Source organism: Mirounga leonina, unplaced genomic scaffold (assembly GCF_011800145.1).
Source record: "Mirounga leonina isolate KUSES-001 unplaced genomic scaffold, KU_Mleo_1.0 Mir_173, whole genome shotgun sequence".
Lineage (NCBI taxonomy): Eukaryota > Metazoa > Chordata > Mammalia > Carnivora > Phocidae > Mirounga > Mirounga leonina.
In genome coordinates, this window is record NW_023270447.1 from 8,135,050 (window position 1) to 8,151,195 (window position 16,146).

The 16,146-nt window shown below is 35.3% G+C and overlaps 1 long non-coding RNA gene across 1 annotated transcript in view; it reads left to right on the forward strand.

Annotated features, from left to right (window-relative positions):
• Nucleotides 1-10,952, forward strand: part of LOC118019073 — a 225,906-nt gene extending 214,954 nt beyond the window's left edge. Inside the window, exon 4 of the long non-coding RNA XR_004681552.1 lies at nucleotides 10,916-10,952. This is a non-coding gene — a long non-coding RNA (uncharacterized LOC118019073). The remainder of the gene's footprint in view (nucleotides 1-10,915) is intronic.
• Nucleotides 10,953-16,146: the final 5,194 nt, after the last annotated feature.

Here is a 16,146-nt window from a genome sequence, read left to right on the forward strand (position 1 = left end):
CAATAAGAAGACAGCTGTCTGTAAGCCAGGAAAAGAGTTCACCAGGAACTGGATTGGTTAGCACCATGATCTTGGCTTTCCAGTCTCCAAAACTATGAGAAATAAATTTCTGTTGTTTAAAGCACCCAGTCTGTAGTACTTTATCATGGCAGCCTAAGTGGACTAAGGCACGTGGTAATAACAATTATAAAATTTATAGCAATACTGATTATAAGTAATTATATACTTTATTTTTCACACTATTTTATTAGTCATATTGTAGAAAAGTAAAAATAAGCAAAACATTTTTAAAATAACAACCATTATTCTGAATTCCTGTGTCTAAGTACTATCATAGAAACAATATTTGGCTTACAGTAGTTTTTCCCTTAAAAAAGTTGCAGTTTTCTTAGGCACAAAAGACATGCAGAAGATAAAATTATAAACCAGTGTAAGAAACTAAATTACCACTTGGAAAATTTTGTGGTAAGTGGTCTGCCACAGGTGTACATATGTCCATTTTTTGTATTTTTATCTACTAATTCAAAGTTTTTCATTGCTAAATATTCCTGGGCTAAAAAATACCTTAAAACTGTATGTATTCTTTAATTGCTTTTACTGTTATTGAGGAAAGCAATCTGATTAGACAGTGGAAAGATGTGAAAGATTTAACATATTATACCATTCGGTGGTATTTACATTTTAATTGAACCGACTGGAGGAAATTATGTTTATTCCAATAGGACACATTTTTTTTTTAAATTTATTTATTCTAGAGAGAGAGAGCACATGTATGAGCAAGCATGGCAAGGGGCAGAGTGAGGGGGAGAGAGAAACTTTAGCAGACTCCTCATTGAGCTCAGAGCCCACACGGGGCATGATCTCACAACTCTGAGATCTTGACCTGAGCTGAAACCAAGAGTTGGATGCCCAACCGACTGCGCCACCCAGGGGCCTCCCAATAGGACACATTTCTATTGGGAGAATTTCAGCATTGTGGTTAATCATTTATGGCCAAGAAGCAGCTCCTGCCTATCCTACCTATGCATAAGTGTTAATCTGATGACATATTACAAAATGGACAAATTCATAACCTTAATCACCAACTGTGACATGATTAAAGAAAAAAAATCTAGGTGGTCTAAGAGGGCTTCACGCAAGAGTTGTATGCAAATAAAGTTTGCTCTACTTTTTGAAGGTGAGGTAAAATACGGCTAATCAATGAAAAAAGTAAAGGAAAGCAAAGTCACTCTAGAATGAATAAGCAGAAAAATCTGGGGATATTGTTCAAGAATAATTTAAATACAAGATTTAACTTTAGCAATATTTTTTATTTGCCTTAGGTGCTTTTCCTGTGCGACCCTCCCTACTCCCCTAGAATGGTCATTAGTTTTCAGATTAAAAAGGAAAATTTTTCTTTCTTTCTTTTTTTTAAAAGATTTCATTTATTTATTTGAGAGAAAAAGTGAGAGTAAGAGAGAGAGCATGAGCGGGGGAGAAGGAGAGGGAGAAGCAGGCTCACCGCTGTGCAGAGAGCCCGATGCAGGACTCGATCCCAGGACCCTGAGATCATGACCTAAGCTGAAGGCAGATGCTTAACCGACTGAGCCATCCAAGCATCCTCTCAGATATCTTTCTTTCTGATAACTTTGTAAAAATCTCAAATGCTCAAAGTGAGTCTGAATACTTACATTTGGACACTGTTGCTTTTGTTTTCATATACAGTATTTAAATCACTGGAATAAAACTAAGAACTTGTCTTGGCTTTTAAATATGAAAAACTAATTTCTAATCATGGTCCTAATTGAATGAGTGTGCGATTGGTGTGTGCCTGAAAACCTATCAGCTCAACAGGAAGAAAAACAATGCCTAATACTCTGATCTTTCTTTCTGAAACTCACTCCTTATGTTTTTGGCTTAGATCAGTCCACTCTGATTAACTTTTAGGACTATTTCACTAGTTGTACTTCATAAAAAAGAATATTTATAGTTCTATAGATAGTAGGGTTATATGTATAAAAGTTAAAAGCAATATTGTAATAGTGTTGATGAGGGATAGAAGCACAAAAATGTTCACCTTTAGCCCAGAAGGCTGACCTATAGCCGCCCGCATAGTTCCAATAAGGATCAAATACCTACTGGTTGCTACCTTCTTAAAAGGTCTCATGACTGCCTGTACATCTCACCGATAGTTAATATCAAACTGAATGATAAGCACCAGAGAAATATTACAAAAGTAGTTTTACAAGTAGAAATTCGAAGAAGACATTTATGATCTAATACTCCCTACACATCCTCCCCCTTGAAGACTAAGCATATAACCACCAGCTTCATGCAGCAAATGTGCAGGTTTCTGCCCACGGGTCCTGTCCCCTACTATAATAAAAACACCTTTTTGCACTACCAACATCTCAAGAATTCTTTCTTGACTGTTTGCTCATAGCCCCACATCAATTTCATTTCTAAAATCTCCATCTTGATCTCTTTTTAATAGTTGCCTCTTATTAATTTATGGCTATCTTTGCCTCTCAATTAAAATTTAAAACTTTATGAATCTATTTCCCCTTATACAACCCCCTTATCCATCAGGGTTTAGATGTTCCTTTATCTTGGTCTTTCTATTTCATAATTTTGGTTTGGTTAAGGCTCTCTTGATCCTTGGTTGATTATTCAAATTCATACACAAGGGATGATGTTGATGAGAATAGAAAGTTTTCATGAATTTCTAGTGCAGTTATGCATGGCACTTACTGCTTGCCTTGTTGGTCCTTGTATATACACACAGATTTCATTCTCACTTCAGAGCTTTTGCACAAATAGTTTTCCTTGTTCTTCCTCTATATGACTGTCACCTTCATTTTTTTTTTTTAGGTTTCTGTTCAATAGCACGTCCTCAAGAGGCCTTTCCTGAGCACACTCCCCGTCACCACAGCACCATTTCACTGATAGGCTCCCTCTCCTGCTTTATTTTTCTTTCTCTCACTTAGCAATATGTAATTAGAGTGTATCAGTTTGGTTTATTTGTTTAATGCATGTTTCCTTACTGGAATGTAATGTATGGTCCATGAGGGCAGGATCTTTGCACTATTTACTGCAAGAGTCCCACTGTAGGGACTAATGTCCAGTACATACTAGACACTTAGTAAATATTTGTTTATTGAATAAATTACAAATAAATGCCCCATTCAGCCGCTATTCACACTCTCACACAAAGACTGAATAAGAAAGCTGAACTCAGGGCTTTGTAAGTGCATGGGTGTTGCCAAGAGGAAAGCTCTTCTTTCTGGCCTTGGTTGGGGAAAGGACAGACAATGTCAGGCTCTCATTTATTGTAAAAGTAAAGAGGGAGTGGAAAGAGCTTTCCTATCTATTCCTAACTATTCCTGTCTATTTTCTGCTCTTTCTGTGGTAATCCAGAATTACCTGAAAACCCTATTCTCCTTAAATCTACCCCCCCCCCCCACCAGTCAGGACACTCTTTTCCTTTGTTCAGAAACCAATTCTCAAGGCTGTGCTGGGAGCTTACTGATACACATGAGAAAGGGATAGGTAGTCCCATTTGCTCTATAACTAATCCTTCATTTAATTACCCTATCTATGTAATCCAACACTCTTTTCTTTTATCCATACCACCTAGCTCTGTGAATGCTTCTCTGGGTCTCCATCAGGGAGGTGCTTCCAAGTAGCCTTCTGACAATGCTTTGAGAAATAATAATTTAATAAGATGAACAATCGCTTGATAATTATTGTTTCAATGGTAATTTCTTAGCATTTTAAAGGGCTTTGAGGGGAGAGGAAAATAGGTATGTCCAGTCTACCATCTTGGTCTTGAAACAATAATATTTATATCAGGAGACTTTTAAGAGCTTACATTTTTACATAATTTCTCCTATTAAGATACTTGGATATTCGGAAACTATTTCAGAGTACTAAATTAATTGCAACTTCTATGGAGAAAGAAAAGAAAAAGAAAAAGAAATATTAAGCCAGAAGAAGAATGAAAGCAAGCAGTACTCAAAACTCTTAAACAACCTCAAAATTCCACCTCCCTGAAAATCCAAAAACCCAACACGCACATTTCAGAGACACAAAGACCTCCCATAGCTCTTTAGAGGTCCTATCCACAAAGCCTAGGAAACTTCTCTGCAGGCATAAATACAATCAAATTTACCAAGCTAGCAAGGGGAGAGAAAAATGCATATGCCTTATCCACCCCAGGTTGAAATATGTTGTTTTCTTCTTTTAATGATCTCATTAATCTTGTAAATTAAACAGTTCAACATTAAGATCAGTGAGCTCAATTATTCAGATTTTCTTTTTTTCTTTCTTTCTTTCTTTCTTTCTTTCTTTCTTTCTTTCTTTCTTTCTTTCTTTCTTTCTTTCTTTCTTTCTTTCTTTCTTTCTTTCTTCTTTCTTTCTTTCTCTTTCTTTCAAGTTTTTTTTCTCTTTATTGTAATGTTGTGTCATTGAGGAAGTCAGGGTAGCCAGTGTGGTAAAATATGCTGCCAGCAACACTCTTCAAATTCCAGTGATTGCCCTTGGACAAAGGAATATCCACACGCTAGAGCCTTCCTTTGGAGAAGGGGACAGTAAAAAATGAGTCACTTTTCAGGTCCCTCCCGCATCGACCCACTCTCCTATGGTTGGGCTCTAAAGGGCTTGACCCTCGTGGGTTGGTAATGAGTAATGTGGCATTCACCTAATTTTTGGACTTCTGCTCAAAAGTAGGTGTTGTTCAGTTGATAAATTCTAGATAGGCTCTCTTTTAGAAGTCTCTTTCCTGCCTCATATTTTTTTTTTCTCCTGGGAGAAAATAAAGCTGAGAAAACATCAGAATTTAAGAGGTCAGGAGCTAGCAGCTGTGAAGTCAGCCAGGAAGTTCTTACAGCAATGTGCAACAAAATGTCCCTTTTCAGGTTTCTTTTTAGTTCAATACGATTTTTACCATTTAAAAAAAGATGAGAAATACCATGAAGAATTAAAAGTTATAAAAATCAACATATTTCTCTAAATTACATCACTAGAACTTAAAAGCTTTTAACCCAAAAATAAAGTCAGTCAAAAACTGAACCTAACAGATTAGAAGTAAACATTAGATAGTAAAATATGATTTATCAACATAGCAAAATATAAGGTAAATAGGATAGTTCCTTCTATAACAAGATTTTTTTAGCTTGAAACAAAATATCCAAATCATTAAGACACATCCCAAGTTGTAGTTTTTGGACTTTGATAGAGCTGGGTTTGATTCCCAAGTCAATAACTTACTGAGTTGTATAATCTCTGAGTATTAGTTTTCTCATATTAAAAAATGGTAATAAAACTTACCTCATGGCGTATTATCAGAGTTAAATGAGGTAATATGTGTAGATCATGTGATCATAGTTAAAATGCTGATTTGACAAGATCAAAACTCAAGAGTTAATTTAAGAAGACCTGGGTTAGAGTATCAACTGGGTTGTAGTATCATGTACTAACTTGGAGTCTTTTCAAGTTTATTTACCCTGACCTTTATTTTTTTTTTTTAATTCATAAAATTAAAGCTAAGGCTATAGTTACTTTTGTGAGGATTAATTAATGAAGATCATTCATTCATTTAAACAATTTTTATTTAATTATTTATTTAACTATTTATTTATTTATAAAAGAGTCGACCCAAAAGACACCTGCCCACATTAAGCTGAGGTTCTAGTAGCTTTACCAAAATTTTACACACAGCAAGAATTTATTTAGCATGAATAAAGATCAGCTATATCCAAAGATATAATTTTTCTATTTTATTAACAGAATATTATTAAAGAAGGAAGGAATCACCAAAAAGATCTTTTCTTAGTTCCAAATAAAATAAAATAAAATATATTAGTCATATTCTAATTTTTCTTTCACTGATACAATGCTAAAATGTTTACAGTTTTTATCCTCTTACAATCAAACACATCTTGACAGTAGATACAAGTATTCACATATACATACTAATTAATACACTGATTAAAAATTCTAAAGATTACAGTTGATTGAATTTTGTTTTTTATTTTTACAATTAGAATTTTAGAAATAACTGGCTTGCCAAGTTACTTTTATTGCTCACCTCATATTGGAAGTTTCATATGCATATTGTTTAGATTCAAGAAGAAATACAAATTATTTTGAACTGACAACTGTGTTGTAGGTTGGTGAATGCACTATTTATTAGCAAAACCACAGCATAAATAAGCCTAAAGGAAAGTATGAAAAATTCTATGGGACTTTAGCCAAAGAGGTTTTACCAGGAGAAGAGGAATGAAGTGAGGTTAAGGACACATTATTTTGCTGTAAGATTACATGTAGTTAACAATGAGTAGAAAAAAGTGGGGGAAAAAAGATCTTAAAACTTATGTAAATTATTATACTATATTTACTATTTCTCCGGATCAATCATTGGTCTGCAAATAAAGTGTATTGCTTGTGGGTGGATGGGTAAGATTTTTGAGGGGCGATTTATTTTGATCTTGGTCTCCTAAATTAATCATGTACGTATCCTCTCCTATCTTTTCAGAGCTGCTGTGATAGATACAACTAGTATTTCACGCATATTAACTCTGACATGAAGGTTTTTATCCCCCCTTTGTATAAAAACCGTCATTGTGAATTTAACCTCATATTATATATTTTGTAAAAAGAAGTTACTTTTTCTAAAGAATTTTTTTTTTATTTATTCATTTGAGACAGAGAGATACAGAGAGAGAGAGAGTGAGTAGGAGCAGTGGGGAGAGGCAGAGGGAGAGGGAGAAGCACATTCCCCGCTGAGTAGGGAGCCTGATGCGGGGCACTATCCCAGGACCTGGAGATCATGACCTGAGCCGAAGGCAGACACTTAACGACTGAGCCACCCAGGCACCCCAAGAAGTTACTTCTTCTAAGTTTAATTTCAATCATTGTATTTCAACATTTCAGAAAAATAATATCTAATTTAGCTATTCTTTCTCATTCTATATTTTATATTCTACCCTTATGCTTAGGTTTATTCCTTAGGCATTCAAATAGCTGAGGAAGCTCCTATTTTAAAAATATATATATATCAGACACACACAAACACACGCACATACATACATACACACCTTTTGATGCTTTGTAGTTCTCTTCTTCACAGCCATATTTTTTTAAAGTGTAATTTACACTCTCTTTCCACCTCCTTACTTGCCACTCCTTCCTTGACCCAGGATAATCCTTTTCCCTTCCTATCATATGAATAAAATTGTTCTCATTAAGGTAAGTGATGACTTTGTTGTTGCTATGGCCAACGGATTCTTCTTTATTTTTACTCAGAGCAGTATTTAACAATTTGATAATTTCTTTCTTAAATCAATTTATTCTGCTTTAGCAGGCTTGTCTAATGTACCTCCTGTCTTTGTGGTTGCAGTTTCCTTTAACCCCTTTGAAGCTGTTACAGGCATCTCAAGAGTGGTATATCTTTGGTGCCTTCTCCATCTCCTCTATGTACTGTCCTGGAAGATTAAACGAATTTGCTTGACTTCAATCACCATCACTGATGTCATGGTGCCTCCCACATACATGCTCTAACCCAGACCCATACATCCAAATGCTTTCTGGATATTACTTCTTGAATGTCTCACAGTCACCTCAGATTAACATGTTCCAAACTGAACTTTTCACCTTCTCCTTACTCCTCCACCTACCAAATGACTCTTCTATGTTCTCAACCTCTGCAAATAACGTTCACATCTGGTGTTTCCAAAGCCAGAAATAGACATAATTTTGACTGATGATTTTCTTTCATCTTCAGATCCAAATAATTAGCTAGTCTTGCCATTCTTATTCTTCATTTTCATTGCTACTATGTTACTCCCAACCACCATCACCTCTCATCTGGGTACTCTATCAATTTCCTAACTTATCCTATTAATTGCAGTCTTGTCCCCTCCAGCTAATTTTTACAGCAGAGTTGCACCACTCTTTAAAAACAAAAATCCAGGGGTGCCTGGGTGGCTCAGTCATTAAGTGTCTGCCTTTGGCTCAGGTCATGATTCCAGGGCCCTGGGATTGAGCCCCACATCGGGCTCCGGGCTCCGTGGGAAGCCTGCTTCTCCCTCTCCCACTCCCCCTGCTTGTGTTCCCTCTCTTCCTGTGTTTTTCTCTGTGTAATAAATAAATAAATAATCTTTAAAAAAATAAATAAAAAAATAAAAACAAAAATCTGATGTCATTTTTTTAAATTAAAACTTGTTCATTGATTCTTATTTTATTTTTAATAGACTCCAGCGTGCTTGGCTGGCCCAGTAGGTGAAGCTTGTGACTCTTGAGCTCAGGGTTGTAGGTTAGAGACTCACACTGGTTGGAGATACTACTTAAAAATAAAGCCTTAAAAAAATAGAATCTGAATATAAGAGCATAGTTTGCAGGTTTCTTCATTATCTAGGCTCTGATTACATTACTGGTCTCATATCTTACCCCTTCCTACTTACACAGATAGGATAAATTCCTCTTATATATACACAGATATACGTTTCCACTGTAAGTATTAGCTGTATTAAATTGCTTTTAGATTCCTAAAGCACCATACCTATATCTCTATTTCCATTTTCACCTAACTATCATCTACTAACATTTAGACTCTCAATTAAGTGGCTTCTGCTTCTTAGAAGTATCCCTAATTCCTTCTGTCTGGGTCCGGAGTTTTTGTTTTATGTTCCTGAACATCTTTTCATAAGCCCTCTTGCAGACTAAACTATTGCTGGTTTTAATTGCCCATATTTTCCCACTAGACCATAAGCTCTATAACTATGGCTATCTTATTCATTACTCCATCCATGAACCAATCATAAATCCTGGGAGTGTCAGTACATCTCAATACATACTGATTGAATGGAAACATAATGCATAATTAAGCAATTGGACTTTTATTGTTAATGCATACAAATGAACTGTAAATAATCTTTTAAAAATATCATTGTATTTTATTTTATTTTAAAGGCAGTATGTGGGGCGCCTGGGTGGCTCAGTTGGTTAAGCCACTGCCTTCGGCTCAGGTCATGATCCTGGAGAACCAGGATCGAGTCCCGCATCGGGTTCCCTGCTCAGCAGGGAGTCTGCTTCTCCCTCTGACCCTCCCCCCTCTCATGCTCTCTCTCTATCTCATTCTCTCTCAAATAAAAAAAAAAATCTTTAAAGGCCGTATGTGTTCATTGGGGAAAACTTGGTAAATCCAGATATCATGCTTAACGCTATATTTATCCCTAATTATAGCCAATAAAAATAAGAGCAATTTTTGAAAATCCATCATTTTTAAATATATTTTTATACAATTCAGAAAATTACATATTTTTCTCTAAAGTTGCTTTTTTTATATTACTGTGTGCAAATTTATTTTATAATATACATGAATGTGATTTGGTTTCTTTGAGAATCAATACTGAAATGTTCATTTTTTCTGATATAGACTTACAAGTAATAAATTCAGTGAGACAAACCCTTTTTTAAAATGTGTCTATATGTTCAAAATATGTTTTAGCTATTCTTTGAAGAAGAAGAAGTTGGCTCTTCTAAAAATAGCTTCTCCAAAATTAGCTTATTAAATGCTAAGAAATTCCCAATTGGTAGCAATAGAGAATCATTGTTGTATACTTAAGCCCATTGGTCGGGACAGTTAGCAGTGATTTTTGTGGTAAAATGTAAGTGTTCAAGTGACATTATAAGATTCTCTTTAGTCTCATTGAATTTCTCTTTTAAATGGTTGGCCTCAGCACAGCAAATGTGTTCAAATCATCATTTGGGGCAGATAAAGCAGGAATCCCTAGGGTCAATAAGTCTCAAATTTAGAGTCTTTAAGAATTACCTGCATCATTTAAAAAATGTAGATTTCTGCACCCTATCCTCAGAGATTCCATACTAATATAGGTTTGTGGTAGGGCCCAGTAGTATTCATTATAGCAAGTGCTTGTACTGATTTTGGTGTAGGAGATATCCGGACCATACTTTAAGAAATACTGACATGGGATTGGGGCCTAAACCATCTATGGACTTTCCATGAGTTCTCTGTAATTTTTAACCCTGTAACAATGTTATCCTCTTTTTTTTAAATAATATAAATATGAGTGTGAAAAATATAAACAAACTATTCTTTCATTTTTATTGAAAATGCATGTTTTACCTTTAGAAATATTATCTTATGTGTTCATATTTTTAATGTTCCTTTTACTTGAAATTTGTTAGTTTTTTTGTTGTTGTTCTTAAAGATTTTATTTATTTATTCGAGAGAGAAAGAGAGAGAGAGCATGAGCAGGGGGAGGGGCAGAAGGACAAGCAGACTCCTCATAGAGTGGGGAGACCAATGCTGGCCCATCCCAGGACCTCGGGATCACAACCTGAGCCGAAGTCAGATGCTTAACTGACTGAGCCACCCAGGTGCGCTGAAGAAGGTTAGTTTTTCAACCCACACTGCTTTTATAATCTGAGGCTTTCTCATATTAAAAAAAAATTTCCACTATACAGCTACTACCATAATTGGAGGCTCATGTAAAATGAAATGGGATTTTGACCATTGAATAAATGTAGCTAGTGTCTGTATCTGTCATTTTATTCCCACATGGCATTTTACTACTTATAGGCAGTTTGAATTGTAACATGCCACTTAGGTAAATTCAGATACCGCATTTATAAAGAGATTTATGTAAAACATATCTGGTTTTCTAGTATTACAATATAAAATTTTCTTAAATTTTGCTCTAATATTGCACTTTAAAATCCATTATGAATTGTAATTATAGACTATTGGTCTTCAGAATAGTCAAAAGCACACGTTTGAAAACATAAGCTTTATTTCTGGCCTCACCACTCATGTGACTTTGTTGAGATCTTTCTCCTTCCCTCAGGCTCCTTTACTTACCATCAATATACTAAACATTTATTGAGCATTTTCTTTCTTTTTTTTTTTTTTTAGATTTTATTTATTTGACAGAGAGACACAGCGAAAGAGGAAACACAAGCAGAGGTAGAGGGAAAGGGAGAAGCAGGCTTCCCGCGGAGCAGGGAGCCTGCCTGATGCGGGGCTCGATCCCAGGACCCTGGGATCATGACCTGAGCCAAAGGCAGATACTTAACAACTGAGCCACCCAGGTACCCAAGCATTTTCTTATTTATTGCCAATATCAGTGGGTTTAAAAATGAAAACAAAAAGACCCTTTGCCTTGTCTTCCTTTCAGAGTTTGCATGAAGATCAAATAAAGGAGCTTTATAAACTCTATTTCCACATCAGTACAAAATTTTATTTTTATTTGTTGTGATTGCATTGATGAAGTACACAAAAATGGTTTTTCTACAAGTTGGTTTTGTAAACTTCCTAAATAAGATCACGTAATGGACAAATGTGCTTTAGATAATTACTTTCAAAGCTTTTAAAATTTCTCTGTAATAACAACCTTCTGTGTCACTGGTCTCCATAGTGTTCATCTTTGTTAAAATTGGTGCTTAAAACTAAATTTTCCGCAGGTCCAAACTAGAATATTTTATCTTGACAATGTATCTAGCTCCCTCCTGAGAATATGTCATTGTTAATAACTGCTTTATTCTCATTAAAATCTCCTGCTAATTTCCATTCAGTAATACACAGATTATTTTCCTTCAGTAGTCATTAGCCATTCCCTATAGGTATCTTATCATGAAATCAAAACAGATAAAGGTGATGAATAAATTTTAAAGCCTATTCATGGATGTTCTAATATGCATGTGTGTGTGTGTGTGTGTGCATGCACACTTGTGTATGTGTATTTGAGCAGAACCATGCATTTAAACAATAGCTGATATATAGAAACCTTATTTTCAAATGTGTAAATGTAATTAAATGTTCCTCTATCTATATAACATGAGATATCTGTTATCTCTTGTCTCTTTTAACTGAAACTGCCCTGACCATAGGTCTCTACTGATGGAACTCCAGATTGTTCTGTTGGCATATGTGGCCATGCTCTGAACCATGCTATGATCTTAGCTGTTTGGAACAGGCAAGGTGATATGACACAATAGAATCTAACCTATGCACTAGTACATGAGGATATAAGATGCCAAGTCAGTGATCAAGCAAAAAATATGGTGGTTACTCATTGGGAATTCAAAATGGAGACCCACGGTGAGGTGGGAGAAGGTCATCAAATTGATCACAGAGTGAAAATATACATTTTTTAAAAATCGGGAAGAGGCAGAAAGAAGCTGTGTGACCAAAATGGCAGAATATCACAATAGGTGTAAAACCAACTCATGCTTTGAAGCTGTTTTAAGAGGTTGTGCTTACTAAAGCCACAATGAATCTTGACTGAACCATTTCCCATTTTTCTTTCTGGTAAGCTTGACTACACTATAGTTACTGTGTATGGTTACTACACTGTAGTTACTTTTCTCAAGAGGCATAATTGAGCTTTTCCTGGTTTCTAGGAAGCCTCAACTCATGACTGAAATATTTGTTTTTCTTATTTCAACATATATCTGTATAATAGAACTCCCATTATTTGAGTTATTTGAAGTGCTTTAATGTCCTTTGGAACCAGAAGAGCCATTAAGAGCTTAGCTAACACAGATTCCTGGTGAGGAAAAAAGTATGATCAAATCTTTTCTCAATTGGAAACTATTTCTTTTGCTTTTCAGATTCATAAAGAAAAGGACCTCAAAGAAAAACGGTTATATAAAATAAAGGATTTATAATTGTGTGAATTTTATTTATTCTAATTCATCAATGATGTTCCATTAGCATCACTCATAGCTTTGGCAGTTTGGTTTTGAATAATACTAAATAGCTCTCTATGTCTGGACTGATTTGGATGACCTGGTTATTTTAAGAAGAACATTTAAGTAGATGGATTATAACACACGTTTATACACATGCACATGCTCACTCATTATGTATTCATTTGTGGCCAAACAAGTTTTTTTTTTCTTCCCCTCCCCAGCACAATGTAACTTGATTGGTTAAAGACCAAAATAAATCTTAATTTATGATTTATCATTCTGCAATTGGTTATTGCAGTGGATGCTTTGATAGATTTCCTAAACTCCTTCCTTAAGATCATCCCCTAATAACTGGCAGTAACAGCAACTGACCACACACAGCTCAATCCCTCGAGAAGAACTGTGCTCAGCTATAAGGAACTGCTTTGCCAAAGGTGGCTAGGGGCAGCCCAAGGCCAATGAGTGCCTAATGAAGGGATACACCCTACCTCAAGCTGGGACAACTTCAAAGGCCCATCTCATCTCCAGAGTTCCCAAGAGGATTGACTGAGGTCTGAGATGCAACTGCATTCCAGGTTAGCTTGTATCCCTCTGCCCAGTCCCCTGTCATCACTTGTTTATATGTGTGTATACTAATAGAGGACCCCAGTAAGCCTTCCCCTTAATAGGGAACTTAAACTGATACAGAGAAAACTCAAGTCCTGCAGTTTACAAAAATATAAGATAAAGGAATTTTCCTCCTTGAGTTTTAAAAAGAATAATCTGAAAGAGCTCAAAAGTACAACCAAGAATACTTTCATCAGGTTTATGAAAACTTATCACTTTCAATACAATAAGTATTGTGAGATGGAAGTGACATTGTCCTCAATATCCAAGATGGAGAATTACTTCAGACCTTTCTAGGTGGAGTTGGCTGAGATTGCATGTATTTGAAAGTGCCAAATCTAGGGAGAAGTTTAATCTTTAAGCCATTTATAGCCAGGACTGTATATAATTCTTAGGTGAAACAGAAGATACATATTTTATATTTTTTATTATAAAAATGGAAATTCACAACCAGGAGGCATGTCCGTTATGTATTGATGTATTGTTATTGAGAACAGCAAGTTGCATATATATAGTACAGTTTTTATAAATGCAAACGACACCAAAATACTTTAGATGCTTGTGTATTTATTTGTATATATTTGAGGGTGAAGAAGTTTATTTAACAGGCATGAACTATCATAAGGTGAAACTAGTAGAAGGGAGAGTTAGCAGGAATGCGAATACAGTCCTTTAAATGGTTTAAAAGAACCACTATTCTATATTACTCTAGTGTTTTTTTCCTGGTTGAGCTTAAGAGGTATGAGGTTTGTAATTTTGGAAGAGGCATTTAAGATTTAAAGTGAAACAGAACAATGCCTTTAATCTAAAAAAGAGACTACATAAAACTATTCAAAATAAAAATTTTGTTCATTGTAATGTGATACCAGCTAATGTTTATATTACTGAAAGGATGCCTCTAAGATTGCAGTGGAATTGACTGTAAACAAAAGCAGTAGTTTCAAAGAACTGTGGTCAGCATAAACAAAATCGGGTTATAATTGATGACAGAATTTTAAAATTTTTCTTTCCTAAGGTGGTGCCTATATCACCGATGACTATTAAGCTAGTTATTTTTCTTATTTCTCTCTTCAAAACCATTTTTAAAAAAGTAGCATAGATAGAGCATGTTATGTTTAAAAGCCCTCGAAACTCCCCATAACTTTCAGGGTAAAACCCAGACTCATTAAAATGGAATGTAGGTCTCATATATCCTTTCTGCTTCCTCTTTAACTTCATCCTCCCCTCCTCCCGCTCACATGCTTTACTTCAGCCCTCAGATCATGAGAGGACTTCAAGGGTATCTGCCTCTATGTCTTTGTCCATTTTGCTTCCTTATGCTAGGAAGTTCTCTCCACCAAGTTCCACTTTCCCAGATCAGTTTTATTCCCCCTTTACTAGTAAAGCAAGATGTCTTCTCTAGGTGGTATTTTCGTGCCTCCAAACGTTAGCCTGGATTAGGTGCCTTCCCAGCACATCCCCACATATCTCAGGGTTTTTCTTTTCCATGGCATTCATCCCAGTGAATTCCTTTTTTTAGCTTTATTGAAGTTTAATTGATATACAATAAACTGCATATTTTAAATTGTATAATTTAATGAGCTTTGACATATGTATAGAGCCATGAAACCATCACCACAAATCAAGATAATGAACTTTTTCTGTCACCCACAAAAATTTCTTCTTGTCCCTTTGTATTTCCTCCTATCCCTCTCCACCCTCCCTGTGCATCCCCAGGGTACTACTGATCTGCTTTCTATCATGATAGATTAGTTTGGATTGTCTAGAATTTTATATAAATGGAACCATACAATGTCCTCTTTTATCCTGGCTTTTTTCACTCAGCATGATTATTTTGGGATTCATCAATGTTGTTGCATGTATCAATAGTTTATTATTATTTTTTTTTTCTGAGTAGTATTTCACTGTATGGTTATACCAAAATTTTTTATCCATTCACCTGATAGACATTTGTGTGGTTTCCAGTTTGGGGCTATTACCAAAAAAGGTGTTATGCATATTTTTGTATGTCTTTCTGTGGACATATACTTTTATTTTTCCTGTGTAAATACCTAGGAGTGTGTATTACTTTCTAGGGCTGCTATAATAAAATACTACATATTGGGTGGTTTAAAATAATAGGAATTGATTCTCCCACAGTTCTGGAGGCTAGAAGTCCAAAATCAAGGTGTTAGCAGAGGTTGTAGGGAAGAATTCTTCTTTGCCTCCTCTTGATTCTGGGATTTCTTGGCATTCTTTGGCATTTTTGGTATTCCTTGATTTGCAGATGGATCTCTCCATCTACGTATAGTTTTGACTTCTGTGTGTTTCTGTCTCTGTGTCTAGATTTCCCTCTTTTTATAAGAACACCAGTCCTATTAGATTTAGGGCCTGATTTAATCAAGTAGGGTCTTAACTAGAGTATATCTGCAAAGACCCTATTTCCAAGTAAGGACATATTTATAGGTTCTGAGTGGATGTGAGTTTTTTTATTTTTTTAATTTAAATTCAATTAATTAACATATAATATATTAATTGTTTCAGAGGTCGAGGTCAGTGATTCATCAGTCTTAGGTAATACCCAGTGCTCATTACATCACATGTGGATGTGAATTTTGAGGGGATACTATTCCACCCAGTACAGAGCCTAACATTTCTTTGGACAATATTAATCTTTCCTGTGTAGATATGTTTTGAAAAAATATTCTCCTAGGAAGGGCTTGCCTTTTCATTTTTACATCAATGCCTTTTGAAGAGCAAAGTTTTCAACTGTGATAGTTTGTCCTTTTGTATTGTGTTTAAGAAACATATCAAGATCAAAAAAAAAAGGGCGCCTGGGTGGTTCAGTTGGTTAAGTGACTGCTTTCG